The sequence below is a fragment of the Nuphar pumila genome, chromosome 12 (assembly GCF_984573655.1).
Source record: "Nuphar pumila chromosome 12, dmNupPumi1.hap1.1, whole genome shotgun sequence".
In the NCBI taxonomy this organism is placed as follows: domain Eukaryota; kingdom Viridiplantae; phylum Streptophyta; class Magnoliopsida; order Nymphaeales; family Nymphaeaceae; genus Nuphar; species Nuphar pumila.
Window position 1 is genome coordinate 102,947,530 of NC_143260.1, and position 17,015 is coordinate 102,964,544.

At 38.8% G+C, this 17,015-nt stretch overlaps 1 long non-coding RNA gene across 4 annotated transcripts in view; it reads left to right on the forward strand.

Moving 5' to 3' along the window:
- The first annotated feature begins 404 nt into the window (after nucleotides 1–404).
- LOC149821390 (uncharacterized) overlaps nucleotides 405–17,015 on the forward strand; it is a 32,928-nt gene continuing 16,317 nt past the window's right edge. For 2 of the 4 annotated variants that reach the window (XR_016426575.1, XR_016426573.1), the window contains exons 1-5: nucleotides 405–572; nucleotides 653–787; nucleotides 2,654–2,705; nucleotides 3,146–3,282; nucleotides 3,481–3,553. This is a non-coding gene — a long non-coding RNA (uncharacterized LOC149821390). Of the gene's footprint in view, nucleotides 573–652; nucleotides 788–2,653; nucleotides 2,706–3,145; nucleotides 3,283–3,480; nucleotides 3,554–8,868; nucleotides 9,333–17,015 lie in introns of those variants that run through there. The other 2 variants (XR_016426576.1, XR_016426574.1) reach the window with 2 other exon arrangements.

Genomic DNA, 17,015 nt, shown 5'->3' on the forward strand with positions numbered 1-17,015 from the left:
TTTGGTATACAATTTCATAAATCATACCCGTCCCTTTCAATAATCGGGCCTCATTGGTCTAACCTGGATACTTAATCAGACCCCTTCTTTCTAACCAAACCATGACCCTGTAGGATCTGGTACGGATCGAGATCGGGTCATACCTGATACATCAACATAGTCAAATCTCGTGTGCAAATATCATGACCAAAATCACGATATCTTCAAGATAAGTTTGGCTTTGACATGCCATGCCAATTTGGATCCGGCAATGGCAGGGATCCAAAGCTGCTAAAGGGTCTACAAACCCGACTCTCGTTCGTTTCGATTCGGTATACCGGTTCCCGATTCATCATCCTCATCCGAATCCGATAATTCAAAAGAACATCGGGATAAGGCCCCCGCTCAGATGTACAGTTACGCTTCCCTACGCTTCCATCGCACGCTTCCACACAGAGACGGCCATGGCTGCCCTCACCGTCTCCCTCTGCTCGACGTCGACGTCAAAATCCTTTCTTTCCATCGATTCACGGAACTCGAAGCTCCGGACGATCGTTTCCGTGGATTTTCTGGCCCGGAGGAAACCTTTTCCGGTGAATTACTTTCCTTTCCCTTCTTTTCTCGGTTCCCGCATTCCACAGTTTCCCTCATTGAGGGTTTCTTTGTTTGGCAGGAAACGGAGTCGCGGAGGATCGAGATCCCGTTCGATCTCGTCTCCGCTATCGGCGAGTCCGTCGCTAGGGCTGGCGTTGTGGCTCTCGTCGCTGCGTCTGCGTTCTGCTTCGCCGATCCGGCGTCGGCGTATAAGGTGAATCGATTCTTCAATTCCTTCGCTCCCATGCTCTTTTGGATGAGAATTTATGAAATGGGTTGGATCGTTTTTGTTGATAATGAATCGTTTCTTCGATTTCTTTCTCTTCGATCAACCGCATCCCTTCGATTGTTTAACGAGGAATTTTTTCTTTCGCCCTAGTTTTCGATTTATTTCGTTGAATTTTGCTCGAACGAGGAATTTGATCATCATCATATATAATAAAATTTTAGAGGAACTTTTGCTTTCTTGATTCCTAGTGTTGTGGTTTGGGTAGGGTTCAGAGTCGTCAAGCCAGGTGTTGCAAACTCTTGACTCGTTGAATATGCTCGAATGAATAACGTGATCGTTATATCTCGAAGGGTTTTGGTCCTTTTGGAGGTTTTTGCTTGCTCAGTTCTTAGTACTATAGCTTCGATAGGCTTGAATTGCGACTCCTAAGTCCTAACTCCTTGTGTTTGTATGCGGGAGGAGTTTCCTGACAAGGATGCTGTCCGTTGTAAATTCAAACACTTTCTCCGACAAAATGTGAAGTAGGTGTCCGTTGAAACTTCTTGGAATATGAAAGCCGAGTCCAAGACATACTCTGCTATTCATTTTCGGTGTTTTTTGTGTCATGCGTCTTGTTTTCTCGATGAATGCACAATTTGGAAAGTTTTTAGGCTTGTTTGTGGAGATGTGGGCATATGATCTCGTGCATTCAGGTATATTTGTCACTCAGTAGCATTCGAATATCCATATGGTTTCTCAGAAACTTCATATTCATGCTACTGTTGACGATAAAATTAAAAGACTGTTTGGTACCAAGGACAGTAACATAGTAAAAATTCATAATTGCAAGTTTCATCTGCTTAATCGGACCCTGAGGATGTGTTTTTCAGGGTTTTTTCTTTTAATAGAAAACATGCTTTGGGTCAAGTTGTTTTGGGATGAAACAACACTTCCATATTGTGTAATTCTGGTACATTGTGGCCATTGAATTGTTACCTGTCTAAATGTCAAATATTATAATCTAAGCATTTTTTTACTAAATTAATTTTAGAGATGGCGTCTTTTGGTCCAAACCTTGGAATATCCAATAGATTGATAGAAAATCAATTGGTTCTACTGGATAGTACAACACTGTCTTTAGTACCAGATATATAGTTTGCAGTTTGCAATATGTATGCCTGTTTTATGAAGTTTTTGTGTGAACATATAGACAAATGTGTAAATCCATGCGCATCTAATTGGATAAGGATATGAATAAACCTATTTAGAAAGTTGTAGTTGAGCTCAAACAAGGTTGATCCACTGACAACCTCAGATTTGCTAATAATCATGTACTTGTATTCTAGTTCCACTGAAGAGAATGACACTGTGTTTTTTGTGTTTCTATTCATGCATTGAACAATTTGTTAGGGATGACAAAGGCACTGCTCTGCATGTACAGAGCAAACATATTGTACAAGCAGGGGCGTAGCTAGGGGGGGGCAGGACTGGGCTGTAGCCCAGTCCTGACTCCCGAAACAGTTAAATTTTTTTTTTTTTTTAAAGCCCAGTCCTTGCCCAGCCCCGATTCCATATGAAATAGATTTTTATCCATTTTTGTAGCCCAGCCCAGTCCTAGCCCAGCCCTGACTGCAGCAAATAGTTTGATTTGTCCATATGAAATAGATTTTTATTAATAATTGTAGCCATTTTTTATTTTATTTCAAAAAAAAAAAATTTTCGGGGCGCTGCCCCCGAACCCCCCCCGACTATGGCACAAATAATTTTTTTTTTCCTACACCCCTGTTTGCCCCCCCCCCCCCCCCTCACATGAATCCTAGCTACGCCCCTGTGTACAAGTGTGTAAAATGGCTGTTTTATCAACTGTTGCAGGATATATCAACTATATGAGTAACATGGGCAACATGGTAGCTGCTATAGACAAGTGAGAATCTGAGCCAAATTTTTACTATATACCATTTGTGTGTGTGTGCATGTGTGCAGTGCTTGGTGGCTTTGGCAACCATCGAGTCCTGCCCAATGCCTATGCAGGAATATCAGAACTTGCCTTTTCTTCCTGTGTTTTAACCATACGAGTTGTGCTGTCATTAAATTTATCACTTCTAGAATGCTACCTTGAGATCCAAATTGACTTGTCCAGAACAGGTCCGATATGATGATCAGTTCTCTTGTTGGATCTGACCTGTGTGTGTGTTTGCCAATTTAGTTAAATGACCTATCAAAATACCATCATATGTCATATGATAGATGCATGTATTTCATGAAAGAGTTTAGTTTAACGTTATCTTCAGTGATATGCACCTCTGAACTGTATTCTAATCAGTATTTGATGTGAATCAATTTGCCAATCATTTCTTGGTATAGAAGCACTCCAAAATTTAGTATCTGAAATGACGGTATGAAAGGGTGGTGGTCCCTATGGTGGTGAAGTTACTTGGGGACAGGATCTTTCTGGCAAAGATTTTAGTGGGAAGACTCTGATTAAACAAGACTTCAAGATGGTAAACTTCCATTTTGGATTGTTTTAAACTTTAGTTTGATCTCTCTCTCTCTCTATACTCATGAAGCTTGTGCCAGAGCAAACCATATTGTTTTTAGCAGCACCGGCTTCATTAAGTCAATTAAGTAAGAGGAGCTTGTTTTCATGTTTTCTGTTGCTTGTCCTGTTTGACCTATCGTTTTCTGCTTCCTCATCTCAGTCAATTCTGCGGCAAGTCAACTTCAAAGGTGCAAAGTTATTGGGTGCCAGTTTCTTTGATGCAGATTTGACAGGTGTCTATATTTCCTCAATTTGCCTTTTAAACTGGAAATGTTTGATTTTATTTCTTTTTGTTTTATGTTTATAGATAAATGCAGAATTTTGTACATTTTAAAATTGTTATTTGTCTGAAGTGAGCTTATGTTGGGTCTGATGTTGTAGCTGGAGACATCTGAAAAGTTCCCCTCATCTTAGAGTATAGGGTTGCATATTATCAGGTTGTCAGGGGCAATAGAAGGGCTCTATGTCACAGGGATTCGGCTAGCAGGGTGCCACACCTGCGTCAACGCGACGCGGGTGCGGTCAACCCGACCCTGGGTGCGGTCAACGCACCCAGGGTCATTTTGGTCCATTTTTTCGGACTTAAAAAAAAATTTTGCCAAGAATTTTTTTTTGCCGTATATGTCACAGGGATTCTCCAACTAGGTGCCGCACCCGCACCCGATGCGGTCAACCTGACCCTAGGTGCAGTCAATGCACCCAGGGTCATTTATGTCCAACTTTTGGACTTTATATATATATATATATATATATATATACAATTTTTTATATTTTTGCCGCACCCCCGCACCCGGGTTTTTTGGAAGTGCCGCATCCCCGCACCCGCACCCATGTGACATAGGAAGGGCTTGAAAATAAAGCTGAGAGCCTGAGATGCATGTTCTTAGAATCATTGAGATTGATGAGAAATATTCATGACTTGGTTTCTTGATTGAGCATAGCAACCAGAATTTCATGATGGGATGTTTTGTAGAGTTAGGGATGTCAGTGGACCAGGGGGAAACGGGGCCCCGCCCTGCTTTGCCCCATTTGGATTGGAGATGGAGGACATAAAAAGGGGAATGGACCGGAGATGAAGGTTAAAATCAAAACATGTGCAGGGATGGAGGCAGGGATGGGCTTACTCTTGCCCCCACCCCGCCCGTCCCATCCCAGATCTCCGTTAAGGAAATTACTATTATATACATATTATAAAATCCTATATATATATATTCCTAACCCTAACGTAAAACCCTTTCTCGAATCTCTCCTCGCTCCTTCCTCTAACGAGCCGCACGAGCTCCCATTTCTCTCTTCTCCTTCCTCTAACGACGGAAGACAGCAGCGGTGGAAGGACCGGGGTCCCCGCTTCGCCCCGTTTGGATCGGGGATGGAGGACATGAAATGGGGAATGGACCAGGGATGGAGGTTAAAATCAAAACCTGTGCGGGGATGAAGACGGGGATGAAGGGCAAAATTTTGAGACAGGGCGGGGGTGGAGGCCTTGTGCCCCGCTCCCGCCCCAGTCCACTGCCATTCCTATGTAGAGTAGTGCTAGAAAATTCCTTGATCGCCGTTGCCTCCAGTGTCAAGAATGAAACTTTTGATGGGATAGCTGGATACTAGAAGGCTATAACATGTCAGGGACTAAATAGCCTAAATGATCCTACTCTGGGATAATGGGGTCTCTAGTCAACTGGTGATCTGCAACCTGCAAGGTGAAAACCACTGTTCTTTTGTTTATAGTATAGGTACAGCTAATGCCAACAAAAGATGAAAATTCTGACCAGTTATTTGATGCCTTGGTTTGTGAGGTATCAAGTTAGAAGTCATTTGCTTAAAGAGATTGATTACAGCATCAAGAGTATGCTATTGTTGAGCACGGCTCATTATTTTATGGCACCAACCTTGTTGGACATTGAGATTAAGCTTATAGTTCTTTAAGTGTGACAGTGATACTTTGCTGCTGATATGGGTTGTGCAGCTTGTGGTGACAGTGTTTTTCAAGTACTCTGATTTTACATCCCTACCTATTGCACAAATATATTCTCATTCATGACATAGAACACAGGCGAAGAAAAGTGTCTGCCACATGCATATGCATAGGTTGATCTGTAACTGGATAGGGTATATTATAGGTTTGCGCAATCAGTTTGATCATAAGATGGAAACTATATCAGTTGAGTGAATAAATTTCATTCACTGTTTGTTTGTATCATTATCATCTTTCTTGAATTGCATGCTGTACTTTCTTAGATAGGACACATGCTTCCTTTCCTCATGTTTTTTCTTTTTTTGAACTTGGTGGCTGTAGCTGTAATCAATGTTGTATCGTACGATACGGTATGATACGTATCGTAACTATGGTCTAACTCGATGTGTATCGTATTCATATCAGCTGTATCGTACCATATCGTGTGATACAGGGTGTATCATACGATACTTGTTTGGCACACTTTAAAAGGGCCGAAACTCGACTTTTTTAATTTTGGGTTTTAAAGACCTCCTTGTAAAGAAATGAGTTCTTCCGAAGATATTCACTCAAATCACCAAAAAGTGGACACTCAAAAGAGTTCCACCAAAATACTAACAAGAACACACAAAGAACCACAAGTGGGTTTGTGAGAAATCGTACCAGAATATATTGCTGCAGTGGAGAGAGAAGAATCGTTGTGAAAGGGGGGCGCCGACTGATGATTCTATTCACCACTGCACGTCGTGCCCTATAGCCTCAATATATAATACCTAATGTACAATGTGGGTCGGGTCTGGTATGCTACATCAGACCCAAAGAACATTTACATGATATGGATTGGGTCCCAGACCCGTATGAAAACTATACTGATATAGAAGCAATACCCAATCTCAATACCCTCCCTCAAGTTGTGCATGATGCAACCCTCAAGTTCTGCATGGTGTTGCACCATGGACAACTTGCTTTTTAAGAACCAAAATTTTACACTTAACAAATCAGCTACTTGATCTGCGATTGGGGTGTAAGCGGGTTCAACCTCTTTGTCTTCAATTTTCTGCCGAATGAAGTGTTGATCAATTTCTATATGCTTCGTGTGATTGTGATGAATGGGATTGAAGGCTATTTGTATAGCACTCTGGTTGTCACACAAGAGAGTGGTGGGCAGAACATTCTCGCCTAATTCAGTTAGAAGATGTCTTAACCACCTAGCCTCTGCTGTGGTTGCTGCCATAGATCGATATTCAGTCTCAGTGCTAGACCGTGCAACGACACACTGTTTCTTGCTGCTCCAGGCTATTAGGTTCCCATCAATGAAAACACAATACCCTGATACCGACTGCCTGTCATCCAGGTTCTTCAGAAAACGTTTCATTTTCCGGCCTGACACTCGACCGGTAAATCGTTCATATCTACCTCGTCCGGAGGAGTTTTAATGAGCGGTTTGTTGCGTTGGAAAGCTAACAAAATTTCGTATCTACTGTAAAATTTTGGGCTCTTTTCACAGACTCAACACGAATCGATGATTGTCGGAACAAAAAAAGTGCAGGTCTGCACCGAACATTCATATTTCTCTCATATGGAGGAGTTTTTATAAACGGTTTGAGGCATCAGAAAGCTGGTGAAGTTTTCTACGTTCTATGAAAAAATCAGGTCTGTCCACCGTACAAATTTTTTTTACAGCCTCTGTAACAGTTAGACAAAGTTGGGGTTTTCTCAGAATCTAAGAGTTTGTTTAAGAATGACTCTTGATATCGGGTTTATGCTTGTTCTTGATAAAAAAAGATAATCTGAACATCTAGGGTAGAGTATTTTATGTTTAGCATGATTAAACATTACATTGTTGTGTAAATAATTCATGTTCCATGATTGTTTATGGTTTGTTATGATTCTTGCTTAGCGAAAATCTTATTCGAGTTATTTCTCGATAGTTTTACGATTCTTCGATGATGTTTGTTAATGTTTTAGCAAGCTAAGCCTGGACATGAGCAAATCTTTATTTGATGATGATGATGAAAATATGTTTAGACTATCAAAAAATCATGATTTATATAGAGTATTTACATTTGCCTTGAGGTTGCTCTTTCTTGATGAATCTTGCATGACCTTGAATCTTGTTATTCTTGTCCTCGTTTTTAATCTCGACTTGTTTTAGAAATAAATCAATATCTCTTCAATAACGAGTCCAATAAATTCAAATAAAAATATTGGAGTGTTCTACACATCAAGGGCTTGAACTTAAATTTTAATTTGTTTCGTTTGAGTTCGTATTGAGGTCGAAACGTTTCTTGCAACATAGTACATATTTTCTGCTCTGTCTGCAAGACTGTTCTGACCCACGATTTTGAGGACCTTAAATACCTACTCAAGGCTGATCAAAATAAATCAAGAAAAATCTAGGTGAATCCTAACATATATAAGATGATCCTGTAAAAAGGGTTTTATGAAAAGATTTATCTGGAAGTCTGGAGAAATTTTCCAAACCGAAAAATTATTTCTGTAGAAACAGGAACTGTCTTATATTTATCCAGAACAGAGTTTAGTCCCAGAATTTTTTCGATTTATCTATGACGAATTTTTTAGTTTTGTTTCTTGAGTTGTTTTCCTGAAACACGTATTTGCAGAAAAATTAAGAAAATGTGATTTGTAATCTGTAAATTTTGGTAATTTTTCTAAAATCAGGCTGACAGAATCCCAAAATTATGAATTGTGATATGTATTGAAATTTTTGCTATGCATGCAAAAATATGAAAGCTTATCATGATAGTTATTGATATGTGCACATGCTTAATGAGTAAGATGTATGAATGAATGATTTAATGCCTATTCAAACTTGCAAATTTGGAGTCCTAAAGCAGTCGAATTAGCTTTCATAAATCTGGTTATGGTATTGCATAAAAAATACTAATACAAATAAATAAAACCATAACACTAAAGCATTGGCTTATTAAGAGAGGGTAAGCGGTACATATTGACTTCGTGGATATTGTTTGAGCACAAAAGGTTGCTCCTTTCCCCACCCACGAAGAGAAGGGAAACCTCTGCATAGTCTGCAACACAGAGAATACATAACTTATGAGGAAAATCTGATGCATCAGGTATATTATCATTGTGTTTGGAGTCTCTCTCGCTCTTGGCGTCCTGCACATAGACTGGTGAAGTGTACTCGGCCAGGCCAAAGTCACCCTTACATGAAATTATGCCTGAGTCGTGGTCCTTCATCAGGTTTTTGCCTGCGTGGTACCAACAGGACTAACAAGTGAAACCTAATTGTACGTGCATCATGTGGGGATGACATGCATCATATAAGAAAGAAAGATAATCAAAGATAAGAATTTATTCATGCATAAGAAGGGCTTCTGCATTGGTAAGTTCATACATATTTAACTCAAGTGAATGATGAATAATGATTATCTGTTGTGATTTTCTGCTTATTCGATATACTTGCAATACTTGTTGAATATTGCCAAAAATTGAAATATAAGTGCATAAAAGTTGAAGAGATTCCTACTTATGAATTCTAGATTACTTGCTTAGTATAGCTCTACTCTACTGAGATATGTTTGTCTGACCCTATGAATATTCAATATTTTTCAGGAGGTGATTGAATTTACATACGATAACTAGAGGTTGCGACATGGGCTGAGTCACACCTTTTCCAAACTCGCTAAAGTTCATGAATAAGAGCTTATTATTTGCTCAGGACTCTGATTAAATTCTTGTTTTTTATTATTAATAAAGAATATGTAAAATCGTTATTTCTATTAGGGATGTTTAAAATTTTAAGATTTAATGCTTGTCCAAATGTAAATGTGAAGGAAAAGTAGCCTGCCAAGTTTTACTCCCGATTGATTTTACCCCGTTGTAATTTTATAAAAAAAATTCACGCTTTTTGGGACTTAAAAATTTGAGGCGTTACAAACATGGTATCAGAGCAAAGGGAAAGTATGACTCAAACCTGTCCAGCCAACCACCATCGTTGTACGTATGTTTCATTTTAGTTTAAGTTTGATGATATGTTATGCTTAAAAAACTGTTTTCCTTTGTTAATTATTGCAAAATCAGAATATAGATGTTACAGGGTCATATGAACAAGAATCCTTGGGTATATTATCATTGTGTTTGGAGTCTCTCTCGACTCTATAAGCGCCCCTCCTTGGGTCCCATTTTGTCTATAAATAAAGGGGCATGCCCCATGTATTCTTAAGCTTCTTTGAAGCTATTCTCAATAGAAGATCAATATTTTTTTTTTCTCTCTCACTTTGTATTTTTTGCAGTTAGTGGCTTATTGTATTTTTGCCCATTAGTGGCTCTTTGCTTGAGTGCTTGTGCATGTGTTAGTCACTTTGTGACTCTTTTATATTTCGTGACAATACTTGGGTGTCCTAATCTTTTATGCCAAAGGTCTAAATTAATATATTTGACATGATTACAAAATGAGTTTTTAGGTAAACATAAAAAATCCATATAGTAAATATCTCCTCTTCTATGGCCTTGCCCAATCAGCTTCCCTGATTGGAGATCCTACACCCAACAAGCCTTAAATGAGAAGAAGACTTTACACCCATAATCGAAATTTTGAGAAACTGAAAAAAGATTTAAGCCTAATTTTGGAATAACCTTCACATTTGGAACAAAAAAGTTTTTTGAAATATTGTTGAGGTTTCTTATGATTTTGACTTTTAAAGAAGTACCATTGGCGGTTGATACACATGAAAAGTATGAATTAATGCAATTGGATAATAGAGATTCATCATAAGTCATGTGAAAAGAAGCTCCCGAATCCAAAATCCAAGAAGACTTACCCAGAGGAGAAGAGCAGGAGATGGCAACACCGAATGTAGAAGGAGTGGCTTTAAGAATCTGTGAGACGACCTTCGCTATTTGGGCAATTGTCAAATCATTGAAGTTGCTCCCTTTCTTGGTTTCTTGAGGTTCTTCACTTAAGGTGGCTACCTTTTTAAATTTGGGACAATCCGATCTTATATGTCCCAGTTCCTTATAATGATGACAAATGATTTTGCCTTTGTATCCTCCTCCATTATGTCCTTTCCCATTGAATTTCCTCTCAAAGTGAGGTGGTTTATATGTTTTTACAAAAAATTTGAGTCTTGCCGTGGCAAGGACCTTATCATTAGACTTGTGGGTCTCAAGTCTTGTTTCCTATTGACAAATTTGAGCAAGGGCCTCACTTGTAGGAGTTAAGGTCCTATCAAGTAAAGATGACCTAACTTGCTCAAATTTCGGCCGGAGGCCATAAACAAAAGGAAAAAGATTTTATCTTTCTATTTGAGATCTTCTCATTTCAATAGCCAAACCTTTCCATTTTGGTTCTAACACGGCTAGTTCATCCCAAATAGGAGATAAAATACTGTAAAAGTCTCTTATACTTTTATCTCCTTGTTTTGCATCATGTACCTTATCTTGAAGATAGTATAGCCTAGCCATATCTTTTTGGATGAAGGTATTCTTTAAAAAGATCCATGCATCACATGCCTTCTTAAACTTGATGATGTTGATGGCGATATTGAACTCCATGGTATTCATAAACCATGAAAGAATTTAAGCATTGCTCGCTTTCTAATCTTTCAATTTGTTTTGATATTCTTGTAAAGCTTTTTCTTTTTCTTTTTCAGACAAAACTTTGACTTGATCTCATTCTCTTCTAGTCAATTTGAGTTGCGGTTCATTAGTGGTGCCATTAATAAGGCCCCATAGTCTTTTTTCCTTGATGTGATTCTCCATTGTCGTCGCCCACATCAAATAATTGTTCTCATTGAGCTTGCAGGAGATGACAAAGGAGGAATCTCTTTCTCCCATAATGGTTACAAGAATTTTTTGAGTAGAGGAGTTAGAAGGATGACCACGAGTGTAAAGAGCACCACCACAAGTAGGATCCCAAGAAAGCTTCTACTTTTTCAAGAGTTTAGCTCTGATACCATATAATAAAATGATAGAGCACAATTACAATGCCAATGAGAGGCTATACAAGTGCACAAATATAAAATGGTCTCTAATGTACCAACAACAATCTCACAAAAGAGACAAAAAATATCACTTTTACAATAGAACAAGAGGCACAACGCCTAAAAGAATAAAAGAGGATTTATATTCTCACAAAATGCTTTAGAAAAGCATACTATTACAAGAGGGAACGAGGCTCTATTTATAGAGCCTCACTTGAGCCTAAAGGGGGCAGTCCAACAGTCGTTGGACTGACTGCCCCCAACTACTACAAGAATTACAATTTCAAAAAAAGGAAAAAAAAAACTTTTCAGTCCCTAATGGACTGTGCTAAAAATACTTTACATGAAATGACCATAATACCCTTGATATACATATATTTATAAATATACGTATATCAGTGAGTATATACAATAATATTTTAACAGCTTCAAGTCTTCGAGTTGCAATCATTGAGAGAGACACAGGGAGAGAAGGGAAACGAAAGAGAGAGGGAGACAGAGAAGGGGAGGATTGAAATGAGAGAGAAAGAGACAGAAGGGGAGGAGTGAAACGAGAGAGAGAGGAAGCGAGAAAGGGAGGGAGACAGAGGGAGGGAGATAGAGGGGTTAGGGTTTGGGTCGAGAGGGAGGGTCGAGAGGGAGGGCTGAAGAGGGTTTTAAGATTCAGGTGGGGTGGGACCAAAATGACCCTGCTCCTTTGACCAATGTTTGGACCACGTCGTTTGGGGTCTTTGGTATACTTGAAACGAGGTGTAGTGCGGGACCCGCCCCGCCCCGTAGCCACACTACACCCGATACTTGCGCCTGTGTCGACCCGTGTCGACATGGGTATGGCTACTGTGTATCCGTGTCACAATTACATAGTACCTGGTAGGTCGACCTCTTTGTACATCCCACTCTCGCTAGCCTGCTTAAGCAAATAACTTAGAAACTCCATAGCTATGATGAAGAGAAGGGGGGATAGGGGATCCCCTTGCCTTAGCCCTTTCCTTGGTTTGGAAGAACCCCCTCTTGGCCATTTATGCAAACAAAAATAGACACGGATTCAAGTATCTCTTTTACCCACCTTATTCATCTCTCCCCTGCACCCACTTTTGGCCAATTTGAGTAGAAAACTCATTTTTTAGGTATGTATTGTATGGATTGTTTCATGCACGAGAAGACATCCCTCATTAATTCTTTTCTTAGGTACAAATGCATATTGTGAGGGCCCAGCCCAACCACCTGATGAATCATCTATTTTAGGTGAACTTCCAACACCCTTGTAATCACTTTAAGTGGGGTGCCCAACAGGGATATTGGTCTAAACTTATCAATCTCGCTTGCCCCCGCTTCCTTAGGGACAAGCACAAGGAGAGATTCCCCCCCATCTTCCATTAGGCATGAATTTCGATAGAAGTCATTGAAAACTGCCTTAAAATCATCCCGATATGTTGTCCATACCGCTTTGAAAAATTCAATTGGGAACCCGTCAACCCCTAGTGCCTTATTATTTGGAAGTTCCCAAATGGCTTGTTTAATCTCATCCATTAAAAAGACCCCTTCCAAAGATGCTTGTGTCGTACAATCAAAACTGCCTATGGAAGCTTCTTGAATGTCTAGAGAGTCCTCTACCACAGTATGTGAAAAAATCCCAAAAATATTGCGTGACCTCACGTGTAATATCATCATACTCAAATGCACGTCCCCTTATAGACATGACCGGATGGTATTTTTCCCTCCTTTGAGAAGGCATGTATAGGTGGAAGAACTTGGTGTTCTTGTCACCGCATTTCATCCAATGCACCTTGGACCTTTGCTTCCAATTTATCTCTTCCCGCGCTCTCCATTATGTGATATTATCGATTAAAATGTTTTCCTGACACCCTCCCCATCCACCTCCCACGCATCATCCTCCGGTGATATCATGCCCGTCTGCAAAAGGCGTAGTAGCTCTTCTTCCCATGCTTCTATTTGTTGGAACCTTACTTTCCCCTCTTCGTTGGACCGCTCGATTAGCCGACTACGAATGTAGTCCGTCTTCTTCACCACCCTTAGAGCAGCCCATGCACCTTCCTATGGGTGGGACCACCATAACTTAATATTTTCAACAAAACTTGAATCTCTCAACCAACTTAGTTTGAACCTAAATCTTCGACCATTTAAGCCCCCATTCAAGCTTGATTAGTGCATGATCATAGATGGATATTGGTCCTATGGCTGCCCGCCCATCATGCATGTTCTCCCACCACTCTCTTCTCACAAGAAACCTATCGAGCTTACACAATCAAGGATCACTTTGCCTGCTTGACCAACCATGTGAAGAGGCCACTTGATATGTGCACGTCTACCAAGTTCCATGTCTCTATGAAATTTGTGAACCTTCACATACTAGTGTATCTTTGCTCCCGATTGGATTCATAGGTGTGGAGACCTATCTAGTCAAAAGCAATAGGCGGTGCCTGGTCGGTAGACCCCTAAAAAGATTAGCGAGGACTAGGCGGGACTAGTCAGACTAGTCGGTACCCCAATTAAAATATAAAAAAATACACAAAATATACATAAAAATATGTTTAATTCTTTTACTAATAAGATGTTTTCATTACACAAGTACAAAATTACACATGCTTTCACAAAATAAATTAATATAGATAAAAAGAATATACATATATGTAATTGTACAATATATATATATATTCAATTATTCATAACATATTTAGTATAATCAACAAAATATGCTTTCAACCTTTCACAGAAACACAATAACACATATACATATATAAATAACATATTACATAATTCATAATACTGAACATGCTTTCAGGCTTTTATAGAAAAAATCATCAGAAACAAAGTAACATACACATATATAAAAAAACATAATCAATTAAAATTAATTGTGCATTCTATCAATGTTTCACAGAAAAAATCCCAAAAGCAAAGTAGCACACACACCAAAGTAGCACACACACACAAACATAAATGTTTAAATATAATAACTAAGCATGTTTTCATGATTTCACATAACAAATCACATAAACACATGCACATATATAATTATATATATAAAAAATAAGAAAATATATATAAGAATAATAAATGACTAAACTGTCCTCGCACCTAGGCGGAGGCAGCTTAGTCATAGACTAGGCGCCTTAGTTGGTGCCTAGTCAGAAAAATTGGTACCTTTTAAGGTACCCACCTAGGAATTGCAAAGCCTAAGCATTTAACTTACGTCTAGACCGACTTGGCGGACTAGTCGGTGCCTAGTTGGGGCTTTTGACTACATAGGTGGAGACACCAATTAACCAAGTGCATCAAATTCTTCCCAAAATGACTGTTTTAGTGCTGATGTGATTGAGCCATAGACCGAAGTGAGTGTCATAAGTTCCCTTGAATTCGGTTTCTCAAATGATATAGTGATAGAGTATTGTCTTCGATCCACCATCGTGCTTTTTAAGCCCCCTTTCCAAGCTACTAAAATGCCCCTTGATCTTCCATTTGAAGGTACATAATCGAACAAACACCCTTGCCATATTTGAGCAAGTAGCTTCGCGTCAACTACCTCAAATTTTGTCTCCAATATGCATACAATGTCGGCCTTTTGTTGTTTTATAAGGTTTGCCAAAAAAGTTGTTTATTTCCCCCTCAAACCCCTTATGTTCCAAGCAACAACACACATTGAATGAAGTTTTAAGAGTTACCTTAGCAGCACCACGTGTGGGTCGCATCATATGGACAATTCGTTGCCCCTTCATGAGCTAACGGATCCCCAAGGCGCGTGATCTCCCTCTCTATCTGCCACTTTGGTCCACCGACAACTTTAATCTTTAGCTTTGATAGTATCTTCACAAGCGTCATGTTGTCCTCGAATAAAAACTGATCGCAATCAGTTGGCAACGTCCTTTGTGTAAAGAAAATGGAAGCCACCAACAAGATCCACCACAATGCTAAAGTGAACACAAAAAGCCACAAATGGGCTCACTCACAAAACACACCAAAAAGCCACAAATGGGCTTTTTCATAAAACCCACATAAGGGACAAGACAAGAAGTTTAAAAATAAATAATATTTTATTGATAACCTTCATGCAAGAAGCATTACATTTGAGAGGGGTTTTAACCCCTATATATACACAAACATGAGAGACTCCAAGAGAGTTGTTGGGAGGGTCATTGACTAGTTCAAACAAGACCAAAAAATAAAAACTAACCTAACTCTTCTAACCTAGTTATAAGAAAAATATATTTATATAAATAAATATACATAATAATATATATAAATATATATATTTACATTTTTTAACACTCTCCCTCAAACTTACGGTACAATAACTCAAAGTTTGTCTACTGGGAAGTGGAAACAGGGCGCAACAAGTGGTTTGGTGAAAAAATCTGCTAACTAGTATTCTGATGTAATATAAGGCAGATCAATGGTCCCATGTAGATACTCCTCTCAAACATAGTGACGATCCATTTCGATATGTTTAGTACGTTCATGAAAAGTACGATTACTGACAATGTAGATCGCACTCTTGTTGTCACAATACTTGCAGGAGACTCCTATCACTTGAGTTCCCACATCAGCCAACAACCTTTTGAACTAGACTACCTCTATCGTTTTAGTTGCCATGACTCGATATTCAGCCTCAGCTGATTTAAGTGAAACCTTCTGCTGCTTCTTGCACCGCCATGAAATCAGAGATTCACCTAAGAAAACACAAAAACCCACGGTTGAGTGTCTGTTATTTTGATCACCTCCTCAGTTAGCATCAATATAAGCAATTAAATCTAAAAAAGATGAAGCAAACAAAAAGAGGCTTCGAGAAAGAGATGTCTTAATATATCTAATAATACATAAAACAGTTCTCATGTGAACATAAGCGGGGACGTGCTGAAATTCACTAGTTGTGTGTATAATGTGTGTTATGTTAGGTCTAGTAATTGAAAGGTAAGAAAGTGCTCCAATAAGCTATCTATAAGGGGTAGGATCTTCAAGAAGTTTTCCATCATCAATTCGCATCTTAATGTTGGCAATCTCAGGGGTGTCAACTTTTGTATCATCTGTGATACCAGATCTGGAGGCAATGTCAAAAACAAATTAAGACTAAGATAATAAATATCTTTTAGGAGAGTAAGCAACTTCGATTCCTAAGAAATATTTTAAGAAACCTAAATCAATCATTTCAAAATGTTTTTTGAGAAGTTTTTTAATATTTTCAACTCCCTGTTTATCTCCTCTGGTGATGATCATGTCATCTACATAGAGAAGAAGAATAATAATGCCTACATCAGAAATCTTAACAAACAGTGCAATATCAGTCAAACAAGTTCTAAATCCAATATCAAGCATAACTCGCTTAAATCGGTCATATCAAGCCTTTAGGGCATGTTTAAGTCCATAGAGAACTTTTTCCAAACGAAGAGCTTTACCCTTAGGAACACTTATACCTAGTGGTGCCTCCATATAAACTTCTTTAACTAGGTTTACATTAAGAAAAACATTTTTAACATCCATTTGAAATATAGGCCATTTTCAAACGGAGTTTAATGCTACTAGAGTTTGAACAAGGGTCATTCTAGCGATTGGGGCAAAGGTTTTCTCGTAATCTATGTCATATTCTTGAGAATATCTTTTGACAACTAATCTGGCTTTATATCTTTCAAGAGTTCTATCACTCTTTGTTTTAATTTTGTATACTCACCTACAACCTATAGGTTTCTTCTCTTTTGGAATATCTTGAATGGTCCAAGTATTGGCCTTTTCTAAAGCTTCTAACTCTATTCTCATGGCCTTTAC